Source organism: Opisthorchis viverrini, assembly GCF_000715545.1.
Source record: "Opisthorchis viverrini unplaced genomic scaffold opera_v5_198, whole genome shotgun sequence".
In the NCBI taxonomy this organism is placed as follows: domain Eukaryota; kingdom Metazoa; phylum Platyhelminthes; class Trematoda; order Opisthorchiida; family Opisthorchiidae; genus Opisthorchis; species Opisthorchis viverrini.
The window spans coordinates 745,675-756,498 of NW_008751849.1; the positions used below are offsets into that span (position 1 = coordinate 745,675).

Below are 10,824 nucleotides of genomic sequence, written 5' to 3' on the forward strand. Positions count from 1 at the left end.
CGCAAACCGTCACACCACGACAAGGTCCAGCCTCTTCGTGACGGATGTGGCAACGTGGGTTTCCAGCCAGAAGCTGGGGAAACAACGCACACAACATTCAACAAGGCACTTAATTTGACAGTAGCAGCTTTCATGTGGCAACGTGGTATGAAAGCTGCTACTGTCAAATTAAGTGCCTTGTTGAATGTTGTTTGCGTGATTCCCCCAGCTTCTGGCTGGAAACCCTACAAGAACTGGTACATGACCGACCCCAGTTGGGAACCTGCCATTACTTCCTAGTCGCACCGCTTAGATACCGCTTGTCAAGTGTCGTCTTCCGGTTTTGTAATAGACTGTGGCTCGAACCCCACCTCTGTCTCTCGACTTCCCCTGTCTAGGCTTGCGCAACCTGGCCTCCAGGTGGTATTGCAGCTGGTTGCCAGAAGGGTGTTGCAGCTGAACTATTTCCTTATTTTCTTGTAATTGATGGGGATGTTGGGTCATTCCCACTAATGGTTTCTTGTTCGAGCATGATGTTCAAATTTGCTTATCTGGTTTTACTTTTGGGATGTAGACGCCCTGTTGTTGATTGGTTTTCCTTAGGAACATTCTTTGTATTGTGCTCTCACCCTTTCCTTCCCAGTTCTCTACTTGAACTGCCGTGGCAATGAAGCATCGATGTGTGTTACTGCCGAAGGTGGTGCTATTCTATTGAATCAGCTATCAGCATTTCGTGAGCTTTTATGCTTCTTAAGAAGCCTCAGGCTCGGGTGAACTCTGTAGGTGTTCCTACCGCATCTGTCCGCCCTGTTAATGTACCCTGATTATTATTTTAGCTGTCCCCTTTTCCCAGAGGTGCGTAGTCTCTCCCTACTTTTATTAGGTTTTAGGCGCATTCCACAGTCCCTCAGCAATCATTCGCATGAACTCGGCGTGTGACTAGATTGCTGGATTGTCTTGTTTTCCAAACTGGTTTCGATGGCTTACCCACTCTTATTGTGACACCTACACGAGCAGAAAATGCCATCTGAAATAGATACCCCCTGTACATATTACCATATAGTGTTGGTATGAGGTCCCATCGTGGAGGCTTAGATCTCCCTCCAGACTTAGCGAATTTTCTGAGATTTTGATTGACGGGAGGAAAATAAATGAGATTTGACAGAAGCTGCTCAGAAAATCTATCATTTGATGCCATTTCACCTTCCCAGTTCATTGCCGGCGTACCCAACCCCCTCTCTCCCACAAGCACCCATCGTTTGCAAGGTTTTATATCCGTCAGGATAGTCATATCCCCTTCCGGTAATACTCGCACATCCGTAGACACAGACAACTTGACTGATGTTAAGACCAACTATAGCGCACTCAACGCCCCGAATCTTCATTGCTTTGAACGGTGTGTGCGCGGATGTGCTATGTGCCCCTAATAATGAGTAGGTATCCCCTTTTTCCTATTGTTCTATATTCCTTCTGGATAAAGCCGCCTTCGAGAGAACCTTCCCTAGGCCAAATCACGTATTTACAAGGCCACTAGTACTCATGTCCCAAATTGTATAATACTACTGGTGAAGCTTGTTCTGGGACCTACTCATTCATATGTGCGCCTCTTTGGTTCCTCGAGAGAGAGCCGTGAGATTAAGCCGTCCATTCAAAACGCTCGTATTCGAAGTCCCCAAGAGCACTTTTTGGTCACTTGTGGATAGATTCCTCCAACGACCACTGTTTCTTCTGGTCAGATACGAGCTCTGTCATCCTCCGGTTGGAGATCACGGCCGTCATTTCACTATCAGTGGGTCGTCGTAGGCCTACTGAGCATCTAGCGCTCAACTTTCCGAGTCGAAAATCGTTCCCATGTAGAGTAAACACGCAGCTATAGGTCATCTCTGAATTAGTCCCAAATGGATAGCAGCGAGACAAGTCTTGACAGTGACTTTGTTCGCAGATCGGAAGGCCAGTGTTGAACACTGGTGTTCTGCTGTCGATGATGAACCTGAAAAGTCATGGCATACAAACGTCAAATGGTTCTTGTTGTCAGTTTCGTATCCCTAAAGTGGTCTCATAATTTATCGTTTTGTCACCCGACGCTCGAGCAGACTGTAAATGAGAAAACTTACCAAGAATTCCAGCTTGTGTCTAATGAGTATATTCGCCTTCAATCACGGAATGACAATTCCGATGAATTTTCGGAAAACATTTGCGTAGAACCCTCAGTTTATTTGATATTTCCTAGATATCCCCATCTTCTGGCTCGGTCCCACATTATGCCAATGCGGATTGACGAAATCAGACCAGGACGAATTCTGGCAGTGCGCTCTCATTTGAGTTCGGCTGCTAAACACGGTCGACCACTGATAGTAATTGCGTAGAGCTTATATGATGAACGTGGAGAGTTCCAAAGACTCCACAGTGGTGAACAGGACCCAGCAAAGTTTAGGGATATGACTTAATTGGACGGACCTATGATGAACGTGGAGAGTTCCAAAGACTCCGCAGTGGTGAACAGGACCCAGCAAAGTTTAGGGATATGACTTAATTGGACACCTGATATATATATATATATATACCCAAGTGTGTTTCTACAATGTTTGTACTCGCAGATGCCCTGCTCTTGACTGTTTTCCCCCATGTTCAGTTGGTTCTTCGTTAAGTTATCAATGTCTGTGTTTCTTTCCGCTCTTTATCAGTGCATTCTTGTTAATATTTTTGTGAGAGTTGGTGAGTCTGTTTGAGAGCTGTTGTGCTCCCACAGAGAGCGTTTGCAATGACGTAAGAGCATGTGGTCTGCGGTGCCTTTGTGTTTGCTCACCCACTCAAATTCACTTCTCAACTGCACTGTCCCATAGTGTCCCACTTTTTATCAGTATGCAGAGGTTGCAGTGACGGGCCTACTACACAGTTCGTTTTTGGAAGTCCACCTTATCTGCCTATAGTTGCGAATACCAATCATCATCAACAGCTATTCGTGAGCTCCTTGCGTTGATTGTTCGTTCTACCTGTGCAACATCGGACACATAAGCCCCTACCCTGTGGGAACGTAGTCTGGTTCCACTTTTTAATCCGAACACAGTCTCACAGTCTACCTTCTTTTCTGGTCGGCTCTGGCTTTCATGTTGTTTGCATAGCTAATTATTCTTTGTGCACCTATGACCCCTCATCTTTGCATTTCAGTTCTTCATTCAGCACGTTTATTTATCTGTTCATCCCTTTCAGTGGCGTCTCTGGAATATCCACAGGATTTTGTAATGACCTCTGATGAACACATCCTCTCCAAACAGCCCATAGTTCCGAAGCGAAATAAGTCGGTAAACTGATACGTCAACCTGTTTATTCAGAAGAATCCCACACTACTATCAAAGGAGTTGAAAACTGCCAATAATTTCATCCACAAATTGAAAAATGTGAAGAATGCACTGCGTGTAAGTTTTAATCTTTTGGTGGGATTGTTTTACTTGCTTATTCTCATGAACTGCGGAGCATCAGTTAGTTTTGGAAGCACAATCCACGAGTAAAAGATGTGTTGATGTCACGTTTCATTGCCGGGGAGAAATTTATAAGGCCACAGTGTTCTCAGCAGAAGCCACATGAGTTGATCTGAACCCGAGACATCCAGCCATCACAGTCAGTAGTCTACGGGCACCGTCAAACAATATAGTGAGGTTGATGCCAGTCGTCAGACAATATTACTTCTTCTGGTGTTCGGGTGTAATCATCGACATTGTGTTTTGATTGAATTGTAGACACATCAGCTCACCAAACACCAATGGCTGTGATTCATGTTCTACTCAGATGTTACATTCGAACTCCTTCAGGGTCGCCCGAAATAGTTCCCCTATGTGGGTATTTCTCTTCAACAGGCATACAGTAATGTCAACGAAATGAAGTTTCCGCGTTCTTTCGCCTCACATTTTGGTCGTTTACGAGCTCTACAAGTTATGTTCGAATTGTTTTCTCTCCTGACTTAATTTGACGCAACTTAATATATTGCGAACCTTCGCAATTATCTAGCAGCATTGATTGCTGCTGCACTGGTGTAACTCCAGCTGAGTGGGCCGGTTTCCTTACAGATCGTCATCCACTAAAAGCTAAACTGGTAGATTTGCAATCATCTATTCATAGGGTCTTGATTATTCAGCAAACTTTGATGGATGTTGCAGTACGTCCGAGATTCGTCCAGTGTTGCACGTCACAAACGCCATAAGATATTTTACCCTTTGTCAGGTGATCATCGGTCAACACAGCATTTATGAGTAAACGTAGTTTACCAACTCCAAGTGTGTTTGGTTTTTATAGTTACCGTACTCACTACTGGTTTCATAGTGACTTGAAGTCATAGTCTATCCTTCCTGTTACTTTCAAGATAACCACGACCAGCGTAGCTCCGTTCTGAATGAAACTGACTGTCTTGGTTGCTTGGCCTGGTGTCATTTGGTATTCGTTTCATATAGACTTTCTCTGTGGGTCAAGACAGTTGAAAATGTGTGCCCAGACCATGCTGATCGGGCTTGGATAATATAATAATCCATAGGATGCACTCTTCGTATAAGCGATCGCCTCAACCGACTTCGAAGGTTGATCAGGTATGCCTTCCTCTTCTGGTTCTGACGTATTGTCTCTGATAGCCCCCGATCCCTCCACCCCGACCTTCTGAGTGAAAAATCAACCAAAAAGGCAAGAAACATATCCAAACATTATATATATATATATATACAGAACATAACGTTCTAGTCCATGATCGCAAGAAACAATCCAAACACCAAACATATATATATATATATATACCATTGTCGGCTTGACTTTTTATCGGTAGGAGACTAGTAAAATGAATTTTCACGAGAGGTTTTCCTTGTTACTTGATTCTCTGTTCATATCTTATTTACAACTTCACTTGTAACGATACACCTTTGTTCACTTCTTATTATAAGCAGCTAGTATTCTGTTACGCAGACTGGACTTAGTGATAAAGTTTCTCTCCATCTGTCTCTTTTTTACTTGACGATTTTGCTGCCTATTCTTTTTCGAAATATTCTTCCTAAATGGAATTCAGTGGTGAAGAATGGAGATTGATAAATATCATTGTCTTGTTTGTGCTTTTACTCCATAAGGGTGAACCAGTGGATCTCCATAGGTAGGGTACTCTATTCTGAACACACCCTTCTCGCCCGTTTTTGGTGGGTTTTACTCTGTTGGTCTCTTTACTGACCACCCCCCCCCCTGTAAGCTACTCACTTGTGAATTCGACGAACAACTTCTACAACTCCCCGGTCTTCTCGGAGCACTTACACCAAAACTAGAAGCTGGATGGCAGTCGTTTTCCCTTGGCCCCGGTTCTACAGCAACAGATCAATTAGCTAACGATCTTACCAGCCAGTTGCCACCGCTTATCAGACCCCTGCAGCCCGGTCAACAGGGTTCAGCTGGATCCGTTCCACTGTCACACAGTTTTACTTGGACGAGGCTCCAACCACGACTGGAGTGCAATGAAACGCCAAATGGTGATGGAATAACGGAAAGCCGAGGTTAGTTTGATGAATACTGTCACCCGCCGTTGTACTTTTAACATTGTCACTTCGGTATTTGCCTTCGTATTCCCGTAGATTACCTCAGGATTTAACTTGTACGGAAAACTCTCAGTCTGGATTTAAAGGAACAACAAACACAAATAACAAACAAATCGACGGTACGCTTTCTGATAGCCTCCTCGGTTCCATGTGTTTCAGGAATACTTGACGTACAACTGACTGGTGATATCTTTAATGTCTTGCTCCCGCTTTTCATCTTTTTACGAGATGAATAATCTAGGTGTACGTCTTTCTTAGCCTGTGAAGCAGAAACAAGTGATCATTTGGTCCAGTCACAAAGTGCTCAGATGTGAGCTTGAAAATTTTACCTTATTGAAAATCCTCATAGACCCTATGTCATTTACGCGCCTTTCGAACTTGCCGCCTGGGTAGGTGCTTGTTGTTTATTTTTTACGATCGAACCAAGCAGATATTTGGCCAAAGTGGAACAAACAGGAAATAGCATGTGGTATGAGGAGACTCGGGACTTCTCCAGGTGGATTTCGTCCTGTTAGTGGAGCCAATCTATACTTAAAAGCCGAGAAACGCTGTACAGCTGTTCCATCTTTATTGTGTTCATGAGGAGTGTACATTTCACGAAATTCAGAGGTCCGAGCCAATGACCGTCCGGCCAGTAGCTCAAACACTTGACCGTTTGACCACGAACAGCATTGCGATTAGTTTGCAACTAGACAGAGAATATCGCCACTCATTCGAGGATCATGGAAGCCAAATCAAGTGTCTGCGTGTTTGCTCCATAACGGCCTCTTATATGACCACATCACCTTCGAAAATTCCCAAATCTCACACTACCTACCATCCGTAAGTAGTTCAGAGGAATGACAAATTCACACGATGTGTGAAACTTCCATCTGATAAGTCATCATTTGAGGAGTCGGTCAACACGTGACCACGTGATTTGGCTTCGGTGATCTAAGGGTAAGTGGCACTCTATCCTGTCTTAGTCCGTGATAACCACAATGCCGATCAGCCATTCGTGGCCAAATAGTGAAATGTTCAAACCCTTAGCCGGGTGATTGCAGCCTCGAAACTCCTTGGAGTTTCGTGAGTTGTGCACAGCTGGTGATTTCCAGTAAGGATAAAACAGCTGGCGTTTCCGCATAGACTGGCTTCATTTGCAAGATGTAATCTGTACGAAAAATAGGAAATAGCCTTTGGAACATGTACGGCATCCTTTTCTGAAAACGTCTGCTGGCATTTACCTACTGCCTTGGGGTCAGGCTTTGTAAGCACTTACTTTGGTTGTGCGCTCTAGTCGCCCCCCCCCCTTGTCTAAGTGTTTGCTCGAACTGAAAGTATTTCGGTCCGCCTACAATAAGACTAAAAGTACTGTCGTGTCCTATCGGATGTCGCGGAGTGTCGTCAGCCGGATCACCTTACCCGCTGCATAAAGCAGGTGGGTTAAGCAAAATTTTGCTACTACTGACGCCTGCCTTCTTACATTTTCGTTTATTCATTCCCCTCCCCGGCCCCGCTCTCTACAGTTTTCAGCCCTGAACTGACGAGTTTATTTTCTTTGAACCACTGTCTCTGCCAAATTCTACACTTCCATCGCCAGTAACAGTCCTAATTACCTCGAAATCAATCTTTAATTGCGGCCTCCCAACACGTCGATGAAGCAAGATGTTTCAAACCAAGGAGTTTGGAATGACTGCTCAAAATCCAAAGACAGCCCACTGCCGGTTTAGTTCTTTTTGGTGCCCATCGGGTAGACGTAATGCCCGTACTTAGTGTGCACGGCTTTTTAGTCGATTGTTAATGTTGAGCTTATGTGCTGCTACACGTACTCCATGGTTGTCCGTGGACTTCTGGAGAGGTTGACGCCCTGCTCCCTGCGCGCGCGCGAGTCTGTGTCCTGACTGGGTTCCCTTTATGTAGGTCCCAGTGCGTATACATGGGCGCGTCGGCACATGAGTGGTTGCTACGCTGATTAGGCGGTGCAGACAATCGATGTCCGATGAGTCAGCTTAATCTGACGTGTTTGTGCGTATGAGAAAAAAGACAAGCCTCGCGATCCAGTGTGCGACTGTGAGTTGAACAGTCAAGTATGTGGGTGACTGGGTCGCTACAACCTCTATCACATGCCTGGTTAAATTTTGCGTGAACACTTTGTCCTATCTTAACCCGGTCTACTTAACGTATACCACACTACACTCGGTCACCCTAGTGGAGTCAAAATTCACTGACCTGTCCGAATATCCACTGCATTTTGCGCATCAGGTATTCTGACGAGTACTTGTTAATGAACATGCGGCCTTAGTGTCTGGTGTGGCACGACTGCCGTAAAGCCAGTCCTTGTGTTCGTACCTAATGTGGGCCATTAGAGTGAGGTAAAAAAGAAAAGCAGGGCGAGAGCGGCCTACTGGTGAACAAACTTTATTCATATGGAATGAACCAATCAACGCAACGCATTGAACAGGAATGCAAGGAGAATGGGAGTATAAGTTTGTTTTGCTAGGCTTGTAATTATCATTGACCTCTTTCCACATTACCATGCCGTTATCAACAAGACCTGTGATTCGGTGAAGTTAAAGCTCACTACATTCTGGTGGTGCTGAATTGCGGAACGCAAATTTTACCCCTCAAACTAAGGTAAAGTTCACCATTCCCGATAAACGCAATCGGTATGTGGCGTTCTTGGTGAGCTTGACCTAAGCACTTTGCACGATGAAGCAGTCAGGTGACTTTTTGATGAGGCACTTTACTCCAACCAATCAAATAATGGGACCAAGGACGTATGAGCAGCACACACGTTCAGCAATTAAAGCTCCGCAGAAGACAACATTCATTCAGGTTTATAAGGACGTACAGCACTGACTGGATTTCCTCGTGTACTTTGCTTCCTTGCAATTCGGAACGTAAGTAGTCTTTTTGTCTTTAACTCGCATAAAACGCATTAGCCACTGTTGTTTTTGTGAACCACACCAAATCTGTTCCACTTATCACTGTCCACTGCCATTCAGAGCTTAGACACATCCATTGTTTGTGGACCATTAAATTCGGAACCAAAAATCCTGTCTCAAAACTGACAATAATGGAGGAAAAACTCGGAAAACCAGTGTTAGGAGCAACAACTTTGGGTAAATATTCGAACGGATGGATGAGTAACGTGAAATGTGAGGTCAAGTAGACAATTTTCGATTGGTGGAGTGAGGGAAGGGGGCAATGGGTACTGAAGAGTAAAAAGAGAACAAATGTTTTTTGCAATCCCTGTGTAAAATATGTGTGTGGGTGGTATATTTAATTGGTTTTTAGATGAATTTTGGCGACTTCTTAGCAGAAGAGCATCAGTGCGGGCATTTTGTTGGTTTTAGTGACGTTTACAGTTGCGCTCAGAAAATTGGTATTTTCAAGGGATAGTGAACTAAACGCTACTTGCTCAAAGCGGTGCCGGAATTCAAATCCCTGGGGCTAAGAGACACCGCGCTTCGGAGACTAAGATAACTTGGCTAACACTTGGCGAAAACGCAATAAACATAGGGCTTAGGTATTTAATTATCACAATTTTGTTCAATACACAAGAGACAGTCTGCAAAACAGGAGTCGCAGAAATTTCATCTCAGTCTTATATTGGCGCGTTATCAGCTGGTCACTCTTTGCTACGCACCGTATCATTTCCATATTAGGATCTGGCTTTTAGAGAGCGGCTCACCAGCCATCATAACGTGTGATTTCCCCGAGTCCTATCGTAGACTTTGTAGCAAAATTTTCATATGTTCTTCACTGAATGTTCTCAGAAACTGCCAACTTTGAGTGATCTTGACCCTGTGACAAATACTAATGATATGCTGATAATATATCTTGATTCGCCGTGTTGCATAGAACACTCAGGTGTGTTAAAGTCATTCTCAATCGCTACAAACCTCTCAGGAGCGAAGATAGTCCACTCCTCGGACATAGCAACTATGAAGCCGAAACGCTTTTCTTAGAGGTTTCCATGTATACGTAGAGTCGGCACACTCGTTTTCTTGTCAATATTCACACTAGCTTTTTTCACGCAGAAAGCTGGAATCTTTGCATAATTTTATGGAACATAATAAGCTCACAAATTCGGAATCATCAATCTGGAATAATAACTCCTTCAACGTTATGATCCAGCAAAATATTTTCCTTTCCTCCATCTGATTAATGGGGTTTTTGTGGCGCTGTACCTTTGAGTCAACAGCGTATTGCTCTGTAGTTTTTCTCAGTTGATTCTCAATTTAAAACTGGCGGACACGATGTGAGGCACCCAGCAGAATTCGTCCAAATTTTCTATTCCTTATTCCCGATAGACTAAGTGTTGTTCTGTTCTGAGTAGGGGTCGCATGCGCGACCTGGTGAAAATGGCACACGATATAAAACAAGCTTCAAGTTCCCGCTACACATTTGATGGGCAGACCCCGAGACGGGCCATATCAAAGGTTAGAGACACTGTCAGACATGGCCCAGCCGCGCCCTCAATGGCACTCATGCATCCAAGCTATGGTCTTCAATACATAGCTCCCTTCCTAACCCACACTTAACAGTCCACCTACAGTACTGTATTTACGCACTGATGTATCAGCTCCTGCCTCCAATGCGCCTCTCCAAATCATCGATAAACGAAACTGTGGCAGCTACAACCATTGTACGACAAGTGCGCGGTTATCATAGCTGACGATGATGATGATCCGGTTGCGGTGATGCTTATGTTGACATAAGTAACAGAAACTGTATTCTCGAGGTTTATAAAAGTACTCAGCTGAAACAAGACCGAAACTAACTGGACACGATGTTCATAATCCCCCTGCATCGACCATGTAGCACCTCTAGGTCACAGGTCACTGGGATGACCAGAAAGCACCACTCAGAAGTTTGTTACATAACGCGGACCTGAACCTTGCTTATGTTCAACGAGGCTAAGCGGGCAGATCAGAATAGACCAAAACTTTGCGTGCAAAACACTCTGAAACAATCGATAAGCCATTGGGCGAGCTATTGAGTTTGATCAGCTGACAATATTGTACCTATTTCAGTCGAACATATGTCAACCGTCATATTTCTAGAGCACAACCACATAATGCGTTGTGTATCCAGCTGAATTTGGAGGCTCACACCTAGAATCTTCCGTAATGTACCACTTTGTAATCATGCATCTCCCGTTTTTGTGGTTTAGTTGATTATGGAGAGGGGACCGTCCTTGAACCTCGGTCGATATCATTCATTCTGGAATAACGTCTCCCTGTTGTCGAACCAAGTGACCTTAGTTCAATCTGTCTGCTTTTGAAGGAATTCTTTTTTTTTT

At 44.2% G+C, this 10,824-nt stretch overlaps 1 protein-coding gene across 1 annotated transcript in view; it reads left to right on the forward strand.

The window, feature by feature from the left end:
• Window positions 1-3,090: 3,090 nt before the first annotated feature.
• The window catches only part of T265_07924 (hypothetical protein), a gene marked incomplete at both ends in the record, with an annotated part of 31,157 nt that continues 23,423 nt past the window's right edge, over window positions 3,091-10,824 (forward strand). The window contains 2 exons of the mRNA XM_009173584.1: window positions 3,091-3,395; window positions 5,198-5,495. The remainder of the gene's footprint in view (window positions 3,396-5,197; window positions 5,496-10,824) is intronic.